At 41.8% G+C, this 20,657-nt stretch overlaps 1 protein-coding gene across 9 annotated transcripts in view; it reads left to right on the forward strand.

The window, feature by feature from the left end:
• The first annotated feature begins 1,003 nt into the window (after positions 1–1,003).
• Positions 1,004–20,657, forward strand: part of ADD3 (adducin 3) — a 106,737-nt gene continuing 87,083 nt past the window's right edge. For 2 of the 9 annotated variants that reach the window (XM_035134161.2, XM_035134156.2), the window contains exon 1: positions 1,004–1,125. The gene's annotated coding sequence lies outside the window, so the exon portion shown is untranslated. Of the gene's footprint in view, positions 1,126–3,379; positions 3,796–18,251; positions 18,461–20,657 lie in introns of those variants that run through there. The other 7 variants (XM_060274727.1, XM_035134160.2, XM_060274725.1 and 4 more) reach the window with 5 other exon arrangements.

Genomic DNA, 20,657 nt, shown 5'->3' on the forward strand with positions numbered 1-20,657 from the left:
GCTTTTTTAAACAACGAAGCAATGTATAATTTTTTGAAATATTTTTTCTGACAGTATTCCAATTGAGGTTGCATAATAGATTTAGAATAATTGAACTGTAGAGTTGGAAGGGACCATGCGAGTCATCTAGTCCAACCCCCTGCAATGCAGGAATCTTTTGCCCAATGTGGGGCTCGAACTCACAACCCTGAGATTAAGAGTCTCATGCTCTACCAAAGTTGGCAGTTTTATTTTCAAACCCTTTTTCAGGTGACACCCAACAGACAATCATAGCTGCCAAGTTATCCCTTTTTTACAGGGATTTTCCCTTATGCTGAATAGGCTTCCTCGCGAGAAAAGGGAAAACTTGGCAGCTATGCAGACAATTTGTGTGTGTTTACAGTTGTCACACACTGTCAACATTTTCAGTATGCTGTCCACTGTAACACCAATGTCTCTCCCCCCCCCCATTAACATATATGTGAAATTATGATTTGTTGCCCCAATGAGCATCACTTTGCACTTGCTTACACTGAATTGCATTTGCCATTTTAATGCCCATTACACAATTTGGAGATACCTTTTTGGTGCTCCTCAGAATCCTTTTTTTGTTTTAACCACCCCAAGCTATTTGGGATCATTAGTTGCTAACCCCTTATGAACAAGCTAAAAATCACAGGCTCAGACACCAATCCTTGGGGGACTCCACTTCCTACAACAACCCTCCATTGGGAGTACTGTCTATTTCTACTCTCTATTTCTACTGTCTATTTCTACTTTAGAAACTTGGAAGTTTGTCCATTGTTTTGCTAAATATCAGGTTGCAATCTCCCCCCCCCCCCCGAGTTTGAACTTTATATACAATCTTGCCAGTACATTTTTTATAAAATAAGCTTTCGTGTAGCCTAGATGGCAGGAAACAGTTGGGGATGAATCAATAAGCTTTGAGAGAGAGGGAATGCTTTTTGCTTCTGCCAGCGCCTAGTGGCAATATAGAGCCTCTCTAGGAAGTAACATACTTTCCTGTCCTTTTAGCTTTAGAGCCGCTGCAGTGTGTGTGCTGTGACTCTCTATGCAGCATTGCACGATTTAACACTCCTACAAAAGGAAAAGGCATACGCACAAGAAAAACAGGGACACTATCTGGTAAGCAAGCTTCTATTATTTTATAACATATTTAAGTTGTGGTATGGAAAGCCGAAGGAATACTCAGCCATGCTTGGTATCTATTCTGCTGCATGCTTTTTATGTAAGGGTTGCAGACTTGGATGATGATCTGATGGTCTGACTGCAAGAGACGCCTCCCCTTTCCCTGCCCTCAGAGTGCTTTTGCACAGTAAATTAACATAAACTTTCATGCAAGAAGGGAAGTAATTAGGATTGCATTTTCTCTCTTTAATGACACAGAAATATGCAACCTCTCCCTTCCATATTGAAGATCCAAGTACAGCAAATATCGGATGACATATTGCCATAATGGAGCTGGCAAAATCCCCATATCCTCAAGCACTACAAGACTGTACTTCTGAATCTAAAAGCATATCATGGTGATGAAATAATCCCGGAGAGTAAGGAGAGCCATGGATAGTTGAAATCTGCAGTCTTGGATCTTTCAAGCATTATTAAGGCTCTTTTTTTTTGAGGAAAAAAAGAGCCATATTGGTTGATAGAAGAACCTTCCAATTAGCTAAAAATATTTATTATGTGGGGGAAGGGGGGGAGGGAATATTGAACATAGGTACCGGTAGTAGGAGGTGTGGGTGTGTCTGGCTGAGTGAGGTGAGTGGGAGCTTGAGAGAGAAATGGAAAGCATGTTAAGTGAGTGCATACTGGAAGGGCTGGAAATCGGAGCAAAAATGTGTGTCATAGCTGCCAAGTTATCCCCTTTTTTAAGGGATTTTCCCTTATGCTGAATAGGCTTCCTCCCGAGAAAAGGGAAAACTTGGCAGCTATGATGTGTGTCTGTAAAAAGGGCTGTCATGGACTTAATTTTGAGGAGAAAAAACCTGTAATTCCAAGCATATTGAATTGCAATTAAAACCCACTGAAATCACTGGATTTTTCTCTTGAGCAAACCTGAGAAGGATTGGGCTGTGAACAGCAAGGAGTGAGATCTCTTTTAAGGCGGCACTCTTTCCCATGCTTACTTTAAAGGAATCAGTATTGAACACAGTGGGACTTTTGAGCAAACGTGTAGAGTCGGGTTGTCATGGAGGAAACAGGTGTCTGCGGGCTTGGGAGAAAGTCTGAAATGAAGGAAGGTACGAGTTTGAAAGGAGTGGCCAATCTATTTAAGAAACACAGGAGACGGTAATATATACTGAAGCGGGCTGATTCTCAAACCCCATACCAAAGTAGTCCTATTGAAGTCAGTTTGTAGCAGCTAGTTAGGGATTGCAGCCTATCTGGTTCTGGAATGTGAATGTAAAGGAATGCGGGAAGGAAGGCTAAAGTTACACGTTGTCTTTGCAGCAACATAATCGGGGAGATAAACTGGAATTTGTAATGCAATGTAGAGAATGGAAGAGTTGTGTGGAGAACGTGAAGGGAATATGGAGTAGCAGAACTCAACTGAGATGAGAGGTGACTGCAGAACGAAAGGGGGAAAGGAATCGAGCAAGTCCCGAGGGGCTGCAGGGACCTGTAGAAAGGGTTTAGAAATGATCTCGCTTAGCTTATTCTCAAGTTATTTCGTCCTGCCCCGTAAGTTTGCACTGAACTGCGCAGTTTGGGGGGGGGATTTACCCCCAGGCGTGGTATTTGCAGACGTGCTAGCAGACACACACGCGAAGGCGCGCGCCGCAGCCTGGATAGGGAGCACAACGCGGAGGAAAACATCCAAAGCTGCTTGCGAGAGCCCGCCGTTTTTTTATATAGGTTTAACAAAATATATAGTAAAAATAAAATATAAAATAAAATCAAGGCGGCTCAGCTGCTTGAGGGACTTGGGCTGCGTGCGCCACGTGTGGACGGTGTTCCTAATCCAGGCAATCTTCAATGTGAGCGTGCAGATCCTGGTCTTCGAAGGTAGACACGCGACAAGAAAAGACACCCTGTCACGTGTGGAAACCGACCAGGAGCCCCCGCTCCTCTCCCTCTTGGGTGCATATGGGGAGCGGGAAGCAGATCCAATATTTCTGCGTGGAGATGGAGGGCAGGGAGTGGGGCTTCACATCCTGGAGACGAAGGCGACCTACCCGGGAGTGCGAGTGGTGGCGGCGGCGGCGGCGGCAGGGATGACGGGCGGTTGGCCGGGCCCTCGCTCGCCAACAGACCCGCCCCTCGGGCCCGGACACTGTGGAGCCTCCGCCCCTCAGGCGTCGCCCGCAGCCGCTGCGAGGTAACAACAAACCGCCCCCTTTGGCCGGTTCCCCTCCGGCTGCGGAGCAACGAAGTTACCCCTCCCCTCCTCCTCGCGCCTGCCGCATAGCAACCCTGAAGCTCCGGCGGCCGCGGCGGCCCACCTGACCTCCTTCCCTCCACCCCGCTGTTCCGAGGGGGGATGTGGGGGCGGGGAGGATTCAAACTTGGGCGAACGTTGGCGCGCCTCTCGGCTTAGGGGAGGGCAGGCGCGGGAGAATCAATGGGGCACGGGAGGGGCGCTGCCAGATAGTGTGCTGTTAAGTGCGGGGGGGAGGAGCCCGCTCGACCCTTCCTGCCAGATAGTGGGGTAGCTACGCCCCGCCCCTCCTCTTTCGTCACTCCAGCCAGGCCCGCCCCGCCTTCATTCCCCGTAGGAGGTGCTGCTGCTCCTGCGAGCCAGCCAGAGCAGCCGAGGCGGCAAGAGGGAAACACAAAGGCGCGGGCGCTGCTGAGGTAAGCTGGCTCCTTGCACCCTTCTCCTCCGAGGGGTGCAGTGGGTGGTATCCTGGGCTCTGGGAGTCCGGGAAGGGCGGCTGGTTGTTCATTTACTTTAGCCCTCATACGTTTCTCGCTCAGGGGTGGGAGATTCAAAGTGTCCCAGTTGCTCTTGGGGGGATTTTTCTCTCCTTCCTCCCTCGCGCACACTTTCTTTTTGGAGGGAAGATGTTCTGGGGGGGTATTTGTACGTCTCCCGCCGCTAGGTCCGCCCACATCCTGAGCCATGTTTAATTCAAAGGGAGTCCAGCCTCCCCCCCCCCCCTCACCCATCTTCCCGATTCATGATACGAGATATCACTCCGTTTATTGTTTTGGGCACCGTGTAGGGGGTGGGGCGTCACCAATGAACCTTCCGTGGAAGGGGAGGGCCTTTTGCTCATCCTAACTTTGGAGTTACTTATACTGTACCTACGTCTGAGCACTAGGTGTGTAACACCGCCTAACAGAGTGAATTTGTGAATACAGTACTCGCGTTCACCTTGTTTTCCGCTGTGGGGAGGGGGGGAGTTGAGTGCCATCTAGACCTGAGAGTTCATTCAGACCGGGGGACGGGTTGAAACTTCAAAAGTTTTTTTTAAGCCGTTTAGATTTAGGGGCCATGCTGACACTTTTTGTTTCCTTGGGGTGAACAATGCTGAATGGGCTAATGAGGCTTGGGCTCACCTTTATGCATCCTTCCTGAGTTGTAGCCAAATGGTTTGCTGCATCCAGAATGGCTGCCATGTTTACTTGCAGCTTGTGCAAACTAGTCAGTTTCCTAAGTGTTCTGTCCTCCAGCTAATTGCCATTGCATCCTTCACTTTATGTGAGGTCCTGTTCCACTGATACTCTGCCAGTTAATCATCTGTGTTTTCTGTGGCTCCCCACTGGGGTGTGTTTTCCATCATCTCCCAAAGACTGTCTTGGGTATCTTACATTGACACATACTAGGTGTTCATACTGCTGTTGCTTGTAAACATGGAGCAGATTGCTTGAGCTGTTTGTCTTTTAGAAGTGTACGCTGCTATTAATGTTGTGTTCTGAGCTATATTTTTTGGAGAGCACCCTTTCATGGATATTGGCAGTGCAGACAAGATATTCCTCAACTGTCTCTGCCTATATTGCCACAAATTATTATATTTACTTTGTTCTATATTTGGTGGCTTGTTTCTTTGGATGAAATTTCATAAGAGGACTTGTAGGTAGAGAGAAGAATAGCTTTCTATGACCATTCAGATTATCTGGGTTTCCTTTTATTGTTACTGTAGCTCTGTTCCAAATACTGTACATCATAGTTAGCCGAATTGGTAACCTCCAGGTATGCCAACCTTCGTGACATGGGCTTCATTGTTATTATGATTTGATGAGTGAAGTGATATTAGATAAACGTGAGTGAAACTTTTTGATTTCTTTCCTTTGAGATCCTTTATTACGGTAATAAAAATCCAAAACGTAAGTCTATAGGCCTGCACAGTCTATAACTCACAAGTCAAACAGAGTTTATTAGCCATGCATTGTGGTCTCCCAAATACTTGAAAACCCAAACATTTTTAAAATAATGCTAGGCATATAGCAAAAAAAAAAGTTTATACAATTTCAGGGGGTTGTCATACATACCGTAGGAGATCAGCATTTGGCTTGGTAGGTCATTCATTGCAGGTGCTTGCTCTACACCAGTGTTTCCCAACCTTGGTTCTCTAGCTGTTTTCACTGGTCTTGCTAGGTAGGGACGATGGGAGTTGTAGTTCAAAAACAGCTGAAGACCCGACATTGGGAAACACTGCTTTACACTACAGTAATTGAGCTGCTTTTGATAAGGCACATGGTAAGAACTGTTATAGAGTTGCCATTCGTCCTCTTTTCCATGGTAGAGTCGTCATAGTGATCCATAGTTAAAAATAGAAGTCGGCAAGTGTGTCCTCTTTTTTGCTCTTCAAAAATATGGCAACCCTAATATTGTATTATCTTGTGTGTTTTGCATACTCCTGTGAATTTTCTGCTCGAGTGCATGAATATGGGCATGCACTATGGCTACTGTGTTTTAGGAAGCTGCATGTTCATTTAGGACATATCATAATAAGTCATTGTTGACTTATAAATATTACCACAGTGAAAGTAATTTGTATGCAGAAATATACAGTACAGATATTTTATCCATGATGCTTAAACCTATAGGGGAGATCATTTTGCATAGAAGGGTAGAACATTAAAGTGCTTCACTGATAAATTTCTGCTTTTCATTTTCCCTTTCTAGTTTCATGACAGGTTGAAGTGCAGTTATCTGTAACTGAGTTCCACGGAGCTAAAATAAACCCACATTCCCTTCTCCTTGCAATTATTCAGTGTCTTCTTTGCTTGGTGGTCTTCCTCTTGTTGGCATAGTTGGTGGATCTGTTTCTGCTCTCTTTACTAGGCCTTAAAGTACAGTTGTACCTTGGTTTAAGAACACTTTAGTTTATGAACAACTTGGATTAAGAACGCTGCAAACCCGGAAGTAGGTGTTTTGGTTTGTGAACTTTGCCTTGTAAGCAGAACATGTTCCGCTTCCTGTTGAGTGTGTTCCATTTGTAAATTGAGTCCCCCGCTGCTAATCAGAGGCTTCCTGTTCAATCTGTCAGCTATTGAGTCCTGACACCCACGCAACACAGAGGTGGTATTTGGAGCTTTTGTTTTTGCTATATTTTTTTGCGTGTTTTTTTATTTTTACTGTGACTTGTTCTTCGTTTTATGGGACTGACTCGTGACTGTGGCTTGTTACTTCGTTTTTGTGACTTATTTTTGTGTCTGTGTGGAACCCAGTTCAGCTACTGGTTGATTGTGTGACTGCAGAAATGGATAAAAGCCCCCCATCCAAACAATGACTATCAGTGCACGTAAGAAAAAATGTAATTTTTATTTTTATCATCTACAATACTATCTTATTTATTTTATAGTACAGTACATTGATTATTGCCTTCACTTTATGGATCAATGATCTCGTTAGATAGTAAAATTCATGTTAAATTGCTGTTTTAGGGGTTGTTTTCCATTACTTTCTATGGGAAAGCACGCATTGGTTTAGGAATGCTTTGGTTTAAAAATGGACTTACGGAACAGATTAAGTTCGTAAACCAAGGTACCACTGTACTGAGAGTGGGAGAAAGTACAGGGCAACATAATTTTGTTGCTAGACCAATTGATGCTGATGCAAATCTGTTGCATCCAGGATTCAAAAGCAGATATGTAAGTGATGATGCTTTTGTATTTGACTGGATTATAAAACAAGCAGTGTATTTAGGGCTTGATGTTAGAAAGGTACTTTCAAATGTTGCAGGGTACAGAACACCTTCAGTCATTTGGCCAAGGAATACATTGTGGGATTCTCACAAGCATATGCCTCATGCAACAGAGTTACTGAAAAAATGTACCTGTGCTGCTAGTACATGTGATAAAAGGGGTAAAGGGGACCCCTGACCATTAGGTCCAGTCGTGTCCGACTCTGGGGTTGTGACGCTCACCTTGCGTTATTGGCCGAGGGAGCCAGCGTACTGCTTCCAGGTTATGTGGCCAGCATGACAAAGCCGCTTCTGGGGAACCAGAGCAGCACACGGAAACGCCATTTACCTTCCCGCTGTAGCGGTACCTATTTATCTACTTGCACTTTGACGTGCTTTTGAACTGCTAGGTTGATGGAGCTGGGACCTAGCAACAGGAGCTCACCCCGTCACAGGGATTACCTTTACCTATTAAGATTCCTAAAGTAATGAAATGAATTTTGATACTGGTTCTTTCCTGAGAAAAAGGCAAGGGGGAAATGTTTACAGTGGACCCTCCGGATACAAATTAAATTCATTCTGGGGGTCCGTCCACAACCCGAAAAGTCTGAAGGCAGAGGCGCTGCTTCTGCACGCGCATGCGGCGTGATTGAGCGCTTTCACTCATAGCAGTATTATATTCCCCTCTCTCTTCTTTGATTGCTGGAAATGCTATATATTCCTTTCCTACATGGTTAGTTCCTAAGTCCTTGAAAGAACAATATCCAGAAATGCTGTGTGTGTATTGGGGTACAGATGAGGTGGTGTAAGGGTTCTGAAGGAAGGATTAATTTGGATTTCCCCATATGCCCCTTTTGGATCCTGGCCAGTGTTAACACATCTTCAAGTTCTCTGCAACAATGAAAAGGAGAAACCTGCTCTTCAAAAGAATGTGTTATAGTTCTAAGCCTCCAGTATTCTGTACTTCTTTATGTTATTTGCATTGCAATCACAGCCATGCAGATGTTCAGACACCATGCCAGTGGCTGTTGGCCAAGATATGGCATTCATCCTTACTCTGCAGGTGTCCATGAGCCTCTGATTGATGGAAGCTGGGATTGAATGGCAAAGGATGAATCACTCTGTTATTGTTCTGTTTTCCTGCCAGGTTTCTTGGTACTATTTGGTACTTTGCTGTAAGCTAAGAGAAAATAAATGGATAGTTAAGCAGCAGTGCAAGCTTCAAAGTGAGGTTGTGTTATGCCAATTGTTGGATTTATGAAGGTGAATTAAAATACATTACGTCAGGTGTTAGATCTGTGGAGGGCAGACTTTAGACTTGCGAGATCTGTCTTGTGTTTTACTAGAACTATGAGATCCACCAACTGGAGCAAAGTACCAAAATATATTGTTTTTTTCTTAATATATATTAATAATATAATATGCTGGTTTTTTTTGTCAGAATCAGAACCAAGCTGAGCTCACCACCCTTCTACACAATTATCAATTCCTGGTTACCTCAAGTTTTCTTCATTTCAGCAGTCTTTCCTTTTGGGGGAGGATGGGTGTCACTTTATTATTGGTTATGTTGACATTACTGAGAGGCAGAAATCCTTGCAGATTAGGATCTGCTGGTAGATTTCTGTCAACTGCACACCATTGATTTAGCTATTTTGGTCTTGTTTGAAAGTTTGCAGTACTGTATACTGTACTGAGGTATCTTTCTGCCCTATAGTTTGGGTTTTTTAAGGACACAGCTCAAAATAATAATATAAAATATTTCACAAAATATTCAGCTTTTTGAAATACGCTTTATACTGCTATTCCTACATAAAAGGTCTCAAACTGCCATAATTCATTTCTAGGTGTTCAGGAATCATCGAAATCAAAACATGACTTAGAAGTTGGTTACTGAGAACTTGCAATCTAAAGGAGGTTTACAGACTGAAATAATATCTGCCATCAATTTGTTTTTGTTTTTTAAGATACATGGAAAATGTTTGGCTACCTTGTGTAGCAGTTTCTTTTTAAAGCTATAAATACTCCTCACAGCACAACATAGCTGCCAAGTTATCCCTTTTTTAAAGGGATTTTCCCTTATGCTGAATAGGCTTCCTCGCGAGAAAAGGGAAAACTTGGCAGCTATGCAGCACAACTGGTGCTATTTGACACAGTAAACCTAAAGCAAGGATCATGGTCTCTTCCGAATGTTTCAGGATTAAAAGATGCACCCAGTGAGTGACTCAAACAGCAAGAACACAACCATTATTCATAAATAATAAGTGAGACATATTTTGTATTATTGACTTGCACATCTGTAGATCCCCAAGAGAGGCACTTTTGAATACATACCTGACTAGTAAAGTTTCACCACATCTATTTGCTTAACCATTATGACTGTGCTTGGATTTAATATATTAAGTGATCTTTTAGTTCTTTGCGAACAAACTCTGGCATGGCTGCAAGGAGGAGATTGGAAGCATCCAATTTCAACTTGGATTCAAGTTGCCCTTCAAAACTTCCATGCTGATTCAAGCACTGTGTCTTTTATAAAGTCATCCAAAAATCTCTGGATCATCAGTGTCGTGTCTACAAAGAGTGCCATGCAGAACTTTGATCTCAATCTTTCAAAATTGTCTATAATTTTAAGATAGTGATCTATTACAGTATATTCCTGCGTATAAGACTACTTTTTAACCCAGGAAAATCTTTTCAAAAGTCGGGAGTAGTCTTATACGCCGGGTCGTTTTATTAATACGGCGAGTATATCCCAAACTCTATATTTTAACTGGAAAAGTTGGGGGTCATCTTATATGCCCAGTTGTCTTATACGCCGGAATATACGGTAGTTACCTCACATGATGTAACATTTCTAGTATCTTGGGTTATTTTCAAGCATCACAAGATTACTTATTTTCAGACTATTTCTACCTCATGCTCTGTGGCACTTTGTATACTGTATTAATCTCAGAAGAACAGTGAAGGGTGTGAGCTTCTGAAGTTGCTTAGGGTGACTTTATCACCCACTCTCACCCCAATCTAATAAGGGAGGATCAAGTGTTCCTCCAGACAAGGTGAGGTTAGGAACCTGGGATCACTCTGCAATAGGGTTGGACGATATATATCGTCCAAAACTGGTTTGAAGTACATATCATGATATCGGATTTTGACTTGGCAATATATTGTGAATCATGATGTGTGTTAGAGCTGGGTGATAAATAACCCCAAAACAGGTTTCAAGTCCATATGATACTGGTTTCCTAATTTTTTACCTGGCAATATATTGTGAATCATGATCTGTGCATGTGCTATGCAAAAGTCACAATGTGGGGAAAACCATGAAGATGGCCAATGCCTCTACATAGCTCCATTCTATTTCCAGACATTGTGATATAGCTGGATATCTCCCAGCCCTACTCTGCAACAACTCTGTATTTATCTGTCTAATCCAGAGCAATTACAGACCTAGTTTGTGATGATTTCAAGTTCAGTTACCCATTTCTTGCTATGCTTCAAGAGTGCTTAATAGTTCTACAACTACTTCCTTGCTTGTCATGCAATATTCTGATTAAATTAATATGTACTTTTTAATTTTGACAGAATTCTTGTGTGAATTAGATTATAATCCCTGTGATATGAATTGAGGATTTTGACTACTATCTTTAGTCTATTTCTAAATTGAGCTATTTGCTACTTATGGTTCTTTAACTGCCTTTGAACAAGTTATCTTTTGAAGGTTCTATAGTTGTTTCTCTCCTTTCTGTTTGATGGAAGGATGTTCCACAAGGGTGGGCGCCACTACTGAGAAGGGCCTCTGCCCTTCAGAATTTTTATCATTAACAGTTTGTCATTGCTTAAGCCCCTTTTTTTACATCTCTGTATTTCCCCACCTTTTAAAGTACTGTAATAGAATGGAAATCAACAGCCTCTCTACCAATGTTTGCCACAGTTTATTAGTATAATGTATGTACTTCATCACAGTGTGTTTGGCAAGTACCTGAAATATTGAGCCAGTAGGACAGTTAACTATCTCAAACTTTATTTTCCCTTCTCTCCACATCTAACTCTGTTAGATGTTTATTAGTTTGTAAATGAAATGGAAACACTTCAAAATAAGGTTTCTGCATGCACAGGTGATTTCCTAGCCACAGAGGTATTTGTAAATTTAAAAATAAAATAATCTTTGTTGGCAACACATAGTAAACAAGCAGCCCAACAAGGATCTTAGTAAATGCTTCTGCAGTTGAAACTTTGGCTTGGCTTAAAACTTGCATAGTATTATGTGCAATGTCTTATTTTAATAAAATATATGTTAATCCTGCAGAAAACTATCTGCTTCTGGTGTGGGGGAGGGACACATGGAATATTCTGTTTTCAGTGTGATGGAAGTGACTTAAATTAGAAACCTTATGGATTTCTAATGGTGAAAGATTGATCTCACTCTTTTTTCTTTGTGCGACTTGGCTTTCAAAATAGGTATGACTCATGTATGGCATATAACAGATTGAAAGGATGATCATAACATTCTTTTCAGAACTGTTTGCATAGGTTTTTAGAAAAAATAGAATTATGTTGTTCCAGTTGAGTACAGGCGTAGTGCCCATTTGTGAGCTCAATGAAACCCTGTGTTTCCCCCCTGGCAATAGGACCTCAAAGGCAGAGAAAAGGAATGTTGCAGGTTGCCATTGTGCAAAGGCACAGAGTCTAGATAAGTGGTTCCCAATTAGCTAATTACTGAGGACCCCCTATTTTTTGAAAGTCAAGCCACGGACCCCCTACTTTTGAAAATTTTGATGACTCCGTGGTAGTTACCTTTGCAAAGCAATTTTTTGGACAGAATGTGGGGTAGACCTTAATAAGCAAAGGTATACAAAAAAATAAAAACAGACTAGGGCTGAGTGATACCTGGTTTTCAACACCGTGATATATCAGTGGCCATACATTGTGATATTCTGATATATCACAATGTCTGAAATTGAAGATCAGATGTGGCGGTGAGGGAAGGAGCAGTCACAGAGGTTGGACGGGTAGGGGGAGAAGAGGAAGCGGAGTCACCTCTACTGCTTGGTTTGAGTGGGAGGGAATGGGGTTGGGGGGGTGCATCAAGCTGCTAACAGCAGGGAAGACAGCGGTGGCAGCCAGTGAAGATGGACATCCACTGTGGCTGCTGCTGCTTTCCTGCTGACTTGCGTGAGGAGCAAAATATTGCTGTGTATTGCTGGGTCAAAATCATTATTGCAGAGTGATTTCAAAACCGATTTAGGCCAACATATGGAAAAATCGCACAGCACTAAAGCAGACCATAAAATTTGTGATATTAGCATGCAGAAATGACAAAAAATTAGTTGGGGTGGAGGCAAGGGATTGGGCTGCAGACTCCCTGGGTGCGTTCCGTGGACCCCTAACTGGGAACCACTGGTCTAAATCTCTTACCCCAAACTGTGTCCACAATATGTAGGTAATTAATTATTTCTTTAGTTCTTTCAATAATACAAAGTATATTGTATTGTATTATCTATCAGGTTGTCATAATATGATGAAAACTTATCAACTCACTGGGCCTTTATCCATGGAGCCTTTTTTACTTGTGCATTGATCTGTTTACACATATAGCCTGCCTTCTGTCATGAAATACCAGGGAGCATACATGTTTTACTAGGTAAGCAGGGTCGGCCCTACGGCAAGGCTGGGTGGCGCAGGGCGCCAGGGGAGTAATGCTGCCGCGCGGCGGGAGCTTAGAAACGGGGCGGGGGGGCGCTGGAGGGATCGTCACACCATGGCCCCCGGCCCCCGATATGCTTAAGACGGCCCTGTAGGTAACCTTCCTTTGGCACTGACCAGACCCAAACTCACTTAATACCGCCAAGTTGGTCACCTCATGTGCCTACATTCCATACCATGAGATGTGTGTGACTGCTTGTGCAGTGGTACCTCGGGTTACAGATGCTTCAGGTTACAGATGCTTCAGGTTACAGACTCTGCTAACCCAGAAATAGTACCTCGGGTTAAGAACTTTGCTTCAGGATGAGAACAGAAATCACGTAGCGGCAGCAGGAGGCCCCATTAGCTAAAGTGGTACCTCAGGTTAAGAACAATTTCGGTTTAAGAACAGACCTCCAGAACGAATTAAGTTCTTAACCCGAGGTGCGATTGTATTTGCATATGTGAGCTTGCAGCAGCAGTAGCATTTGTCACATTGAAAACGGTCTTTGAACTTTGGGAGTTGAAATACCGGTAGCTGAGCCTGTATCAGGCCCGTAGAGAGTTTGTCTGAGGTCCAGGGCAGCCAGTCCGAGTCGGGTACCTCCACCAACTTAGCCCCCCAAGGCCTGGGGCAAGTGTAACCCAGCTTCTGCCTCCCCTGGTACAGACCTGGCTTGAATGGAGGGGATCGATTGTGGGAGGCACCTGCTGTTTAAAACACTTTTTTTTGCGCAGACATCTTCCCACATGCTTTTGGTTTGAGCTCAAGGGATGTAGTTGAGCAAAGTTAGATGGCTCTAACTCAGGCATGACACACTTCCTTTTTAGCGTAATTTATGGCAACTGGTATGTTTTTTCTCCATACCTATTTGATTAAGTCAAAGTAGATTTGACCATTATCTTTATCCTCAAAATATGAATAGAAGGATAGTGAAGAGAGAATAACCAATGTGGTTTGCATACCATTTCTCCTTTTTCAGGGGTTTGCAACATATCTATTGAATTTCCTGAATCAAACTTCAGCAAAACATTTACCTTCAGTTTTGCCCTTGGTCTTAGCCTAAGGCTGTGCATTAGTATTAATATTTAAACCATTAATAAAAACATTTAACATAGCATTCGAACAAAGGATAGCTGAATTATGTAATGTCTGGTTTAGTTCATAAAGGTGAAATAATAGCCTGAAGCTTTACTTTTGAGAGAGGCCTCCACCCAGTATTCCAACATAAAACAACCTTACTTCATCAGGTAATCTCATCTTCCACCTTTGTAATATAAATTGTATGCTGCTTCCATTGCCTAGGGTTAAATAAACTACTCTCTTGAGTTCCTTCTACTTGAACAAAGGTTTTGTTAGAGTGCTTAGAAAAACAATAAGGCTCTCTTTTATACAAGGTGACCTTTGATATATTTTGGCTTCAGATTTCACAAGGACCTGTTGTAAAAGATTTTGGTTACAACCCTCACCTGACTATAATATGTTGGTGGTTAATTGTCAAAACATGTTTGAAGTTGAAAAGCAAAGCATGGTTGCCTCATCGAGTAAAGTGGAGATGATTGAATCTTTTACCTTGTGATACTTGCACAATTCTTAATAATCTATTGATTGGTAGAGCAAAAAGCTGCCTGATATTTACATTTTACTAAATACAGAGTTGTCAAGGGTAACTCCTTTTACTGCACAATAAAAATAAATCCAAGAGTGCTTTACTTATTGATTAACTTGGAGGAATGTGTACCCTGCATATATTTCTAAATTGAGGACTGTCAAGGACAGGGGTGAGCAATGTGGCCAAGGACCACATTATTGCCAGAGGGTAGGCTGATTTGCATACACATTTGGCATACCATAGTGAGCATTCCTCTGCCAAGTACCTTGACTCTTATGTACCTTGGAGACCTTTATATATCTAGTATTGCTAACCCACATTTTTAGGCTCCTGGGGCAGTCTGTTCAAATCAAGAAGGACCATCTAGAAATCATGAGGTTTGATATATAGGAGTGGAATTCTCTGTTACTGGAGTGGGGAACCTTTGACCATCCAGATGTTGTTTGATTGAAGCTCCCATGATCCCTGATTATGGAGTTCTGTTGCTGGGCTGTTGTATAATCTAACAACATCTGGAGGACCACAGGTTTCCCAACCATGGTATACATACATCTGAGTAAACATAGGACTGCAACAATAATAAATGAAAAGTTTTATTATTATTTTTACTTGTAATTAATTAATCCTTTCAGATTATGTGCTCTCTTGGTTTCATATATCTTTCTATAAGCTCAGAAAGCAACACACCCCCATGTGTTTTTAGCAAGAACCTTTAGGCCTTCCAAAACCTAGAGGGTGGATTATTGTATGTCAAAGGTGAATTATTTTCTCCAATGTGCTTCTAAACGTCATTACTCTGCCCTCAACAAAGCTTAATGTAAGGCATATCTTATTCATTAACCTGCTACATTAAGGACAAATATTAATGAACATATGATAAGCAGTGCTTTAATTTAGTTTGCATTTCAGTAGTGTTGAATGACAAATGGAGATATGTGGGGGGACTCGGATTAGTAAAATTTCTTGGACTAATAGTGTTTACAGATATTTGCAAAGCTGACTAGTCTGATCAGTTTTAAATTAATCTTTTAATATTAGAGTATTGAATACTGTATTAAGAGAAACAATTGTGTTTTTTCAGAGATATGCCTATTTTTGCCCTACGTGGTCTGTTGTCAGGAGCTGGAGTCAGGAGTAGGTCAGCAATAAAACAACAGAGCAGCTGATGTCAGTGAAGTTAACTCTCTATGCAAAGAAACAAAACAGCTTACTCCTACTGATCATAGTAACCCTTCCCAGTAGGTCTTGCCCCAGTTAAATAGTTGCGAGGACTGAAGGTCTCTGCTTTCCCACCATTCTCTAAGGTGCTTCCCTCGGTTCCTTCCCCAGCTGCCTAAGGCTCCATTGCTTTGCCTTTTGTTGCTCCACCCTCTTCATTTCTCTGTGTATTCTGGGAGACCAGGGGGGAAGGGAGCTGGTCACAGCAGGAGGGGGAGAGTCCCTGGACTCTTCAGCAGCCAGCCTAATCTTTGTCTCCTGGCCTTCCTCCTCTCCAGTCTCTGAATCAGAACTGCTCTCTGCCCCAGCTTCTTCCTGCTCACCAAATCCTGTTGCCTTTTCATCTTCCGACAGCTCCTCTTCCCAATCTGCTCCATCTTCTCCCTCTGACTACTCATCATCATCCCCAGCTGGGGAACCCCCAACCCTGACTCTGAGCCTTCTTCCCCTGGGGGTTCCCCTTGGTGGTTCCCCAGCTGGTGCCTCCCACCACTCTTCTGAATCCAGCCAGTCCATAACATCTGTATACTTCTCAGTCAGCTGATTTAGCCTTCAGGATTTAGTTAAACCAAGTATTTCTTTACTATTGTAATTATATCTATAAACCTTTATTCAGCAAATTTATATTTGCTTTATCTGTCTTAATTTGATGGGGTGTAGTCTACAAAGGTCAGAATAAATGGCAAAAAGGTTGTATGTGACTTACTCATACCTGTGAGTATATCAATCAAGTTAATCATGACTAAATTAAATCTATTGATTTCAGTGGATCTGCTGTTCAATATGGCTTAGTCATATAGAACCAAAAAACTGTATTTTAATCTTGTATTTTGATTACAGTCTTCCTCAGTTTTCCTTCCAAATTTATGATATTTATTACTTCTAGAAGTATTTTACTGGGTTATTTTTGTTTTGATTATGTATTTTGTGGTTTTGTATTCTGCTTTTATCCTGTGAACAACCCTGAGACCTGTGGGTATAAGGCGGTATACAAATTTATAATATAATATAATATAATATAATATAATATGTAGAGGGCTGAAAAGATTAATAGCAAACTAGTAGCTTTATACTTCTCAGTCAGCTGATTTAGGTGGTGCTGTGGTTAAACCACTGAGTTTAGGGCTTGCTGATCAGAAGGTCGGCGGTTCGAATCCCTGTGACGGGGTGAGCTCCCGTTGCTTGGTCCCAGTTCCTGCCAACCTAGCAGTTCGAAAGCACGTCAAAATGCAAGTAGATAAATAGGAACCGCTACAGCGGGAAGGTAAACGGCATTTCCATGTGCTGCTCTGGTTTGCCAGAAGTGGCTTTGTCATGCTGGCCACATGACCTGGAAGCTATACGCCGGCTCCCTCGGCCAATAATGCGAGATGAGCGCACAACCCCAGAGTCGGTCACGACTGGACCTAATGGTCAGGGGTCCCTTTACCTTTACCTTTAGTAGCTTTATACAGTATACTAGGGTAGTTCTGTAAAAATGTCAACCTAAATAGACCTATATTTATTTTCATATATTCTGCATCATTTTAAATATACTTTTCCAGACTTTCATTATCTGGCAACAATTTTTCAAACTGACAATTTGTGTGTGAGTAAAACAATACAAGATGACCCAGATTTTTTCTAAGCTTCTGTTAAAGACACCCCCCCCCAAAAAAAGATAATAGGCTAATGAAATTTTGTTGCAGGGGTCACCAGCCCTTTTAGACTAGTGGACAACTTTTCAAATTTCGAGGGTGTGTTTGGCATGCCTGTCACAAAATGGCTACCAGGGAGGGGGCAATGCAAACACAAAATGGCTGCGGTAGGAAGTGTTAAAGCAAGTTGTTAAGAAGGCAGGTTTAATGTAGCACTGCTGAGGAGGTATGTCCAATATCCAATTAGGTTTGTGTGCCCTACGCAGCCTAGACACCATAGGCAGAAGGAGTTTTAATCAACCTAAACTTCTGCTTATATTTTACATTACCATACAGTAATGTACAGTATATTGTGTGGTATGGGGAAGAGGACAAGATATGGATTTCTGATTGAGTAGATGTATGTGCTAGTATTCATCTTTGGCTGTCAAGATTTCACATCCACTTCTATGCATTCTTTAAATGCAGAATTAAATCCCACTGTGTTCATTAGGACTTTGAACATGACTACATTCTTAGGGAGTTGAATATGAAAGGGCCTTCTGGGAACATTGTTGTTTAGTCGTGTCCGACTCTTCGTGACCCCATGGACCAGAGCACGCCAGGCACTCCTGTCTTGCACTGCCTCCCGCAGTTTGGTCAAACTCATGTTCGTAGCTTAAATATGACCTGTTTTCATTTCTACTTCAGTTCTGCGTCGTCTCCATGATGATGCAATCATAGTTCCTCATCTTACATTCCAAACAAGAAATAAAGAGCAGGTACCGCTGATATTATGCATTTTGGCCTCTTCTGAAAATAGGATTATATTATATAAACATTTCTCGCAAATCCCACTGCTGGTTACATAAACTTTAACAGCATCATGATAAATGCAAGAGGCTAACCTCAGCTCCTTCAAAGTCCCCAACATGTGCAAAGAGAATTGAAGATGGGGGTTGAGCTATCAACTTGCAATCATCTTTGCTCAAGGGACCACAGTTATGCACACTCCTGGTGAATGCATCTGTCATCCTTGTGACTTTCCTCAGGATCTGTCAGATCTCATGCTGAGGCTCATCAGAAATCAAAGAGAGATCCTTCACCACCACCTGCCTTTTTCGGGCTCTGGAAATTAGAGGAATGACTCCATCTTTTGCTAAGCTACCAATAGGCTTCCAAGCAGTAAGATATCTCCCTTCATGGCTCACAATGTGAATGTGAAGCTGGAGTGACCCCAAAACTCAGTGTGATGTTGCAGGTAAGACTTGTTCCTTCCCCCTTAGAGAAAGGGCAGAGTTGGTGGCTGCCACAAATTTTTGGCAGTCTATGAAGTCTACCCTAGGTCTTCTTTCCAGAATTCTCTGTACATTCCAAAGGGCTCAGGTGTGGGGTTTGTGATCACTACACATAAAATATTGTTTGGACACTGGGTAATATAGTAAAATTCAGTATGAAAACCTAATCACACAGATGCTATTGAATTAATATTTTGCCCACAGAACACATGACAGTGGCATGCAGGGACATTGAAATTATGATACTTGGCTATGAAAATATTAGCAATTTCTTCCCATAGTTCTGTTACATCTGCAAAAGGTTATTTGCCTTTTGAGCTTAAAGTGTCAAAGTGTGAGCAAAGTTACCACTATGCTAGATATTATTCCCTTAGCTGGAAAACACAGTTCACCACTACAGTGGTAGAGGGCAAGCTAGCATGAGCAGCAGAGCTGAAAACTGCTGAAATGGGAGGAAGAGACTTTATGTGCTAGTCAAGGCTAAGAAAATGTAACTACTGCTGGAAACATAAAAAGCTGCTTTCTTTTGAAACATAATTGCATATATTGTTACAGGTATCATTATCCTAACTGATGTAGCCATGTTCTTCATCTTCTCAGCAGTGCATGTTTAATGCCTAAATGTAAAGCTGTGAACTAGTTCACTCAATGCTTGAGATAGTTATGAACTTAAAGTTAAAGATTTGTGACACTCTGGATTTGTTTGAGTTGGGAAAATTTTATCTGAGAACTAGTATATTGAAGCATGCAGACTGCAACTCTTTTATAAACTGAAAAGAGCAAGTGACAGGGAATCCTTATTCTCCGAAGCCTAGAAAACTTGCTGGCTACCATTTAGTTCTCTCACAGCTATTAAATTGTCCTCATTGGATAAAAGAAACAGTTTCTCCAATCACATGCTGCTTAATAGGTGACTGCAGTATATGTGCCGTGGCAACCAAATACATACTTTCTGAGGGTTAGGAGAATGGAAGCAATTACTCATGCTTTCTTGACATAATAATCAAGTACAATGATGAGCAACACATGTGCCATTTGATCCATTTTCTTGCAGCCTGGAACCATTTTAACAAAACAGGTCTCCTTTTTTGCCACCCCCTCACTTATCTGGGATTCATACCTGCCACAAAATTAAGGTTCACTCTTTCCCTTGAAACTTGTCCCTGTATTTTTAGAAGTATGTTTTTGAGAAGTTTCTGGTGCCCACCACTAAATCTGGTGAGTAGGCAAGGAGGTAAATAGGTTAGTATTTTCTTCTCATTTTGTTCAAAATCAGAATGCATGATAAACTGTGTATGTAATGCCCATGGTATGATTTCAATATGTTGTACAATCCATTAAACTTCTATTACTCATCCCAGTCTCTCAGGATTGGTTATACTAGAAATTCAAACTGAAATGGATAGTAATTGCTCAATTTCAAATGTGAATCTAAATGTGGGAATGAAAGTACTGTATGGGAAGTTACCAAAATTAATATGTGACAAGGGAAAATAAATAATTGAGAAAAGTATAAAAGTAGTATAGCTTGCTACTTTTAATGTTTGATTATTTAAATTTTATTATCTAATTTTGCCACAAAACTAAACAATGACAGTGTCTTTCCAGACATGTAAACAAAATTCACCATGACTGAATAAGTGAGAGTCGTAAGAGGATTATAGGGAGAGTCAAATGAGGGCAAAACCATGACATGATTACAATGTAGCTTGACTCTGGTTATTTCCGTGTGCTTAAGTTACTTTTCTGATCTGCATGCCCTTCTCAAGGCTAACTAGCAGGCATGCTTTTTTACTTCCATGTAGAAATAAGAACTGCATTAAGAATGCTGTTCTGTGCAAATGAGCAAGGAAACTTAATTTCAGTTACTGAGAGATCTGTCACCTTCTCAAGGTCAGATGCCATTCCAGTAAATTCAAGTATTGTACTGTAACATCTGGTCTTGTACAACAGTTTCTGACCTGGAGGTTGTTTACTTGGAAAATCCACAACATGTCTTGTGTTACTCAGGTTCTGGAGCTGGCTTCTACCACTTAAGAACAAAATACAGTCGTACCTTGGAAGTCGAACAGAATCTGTTCCGGAAGTTATGTTTGACTTCGAAATGTTCGACTTCCAAAGTGTGGCTTCTGATTGGCTGCAAGAAGTTCCTGCAGCCAA

This window comes from Zootoca vivipara, chromosome 5, assembly GCF_963506605.1.
Source record: "Zootoca vivipara chromosome 5, rZooViv1.1, whole genome shotgun sequence".
In the NCBI taxonomy this organism is placed as follows: domain Eukaryota; kingdom Metazoa; phylum Chordata; class Lepidosauria; order Squamata; family Lacertidae; genus Zootoca; species Zootoca vivipara.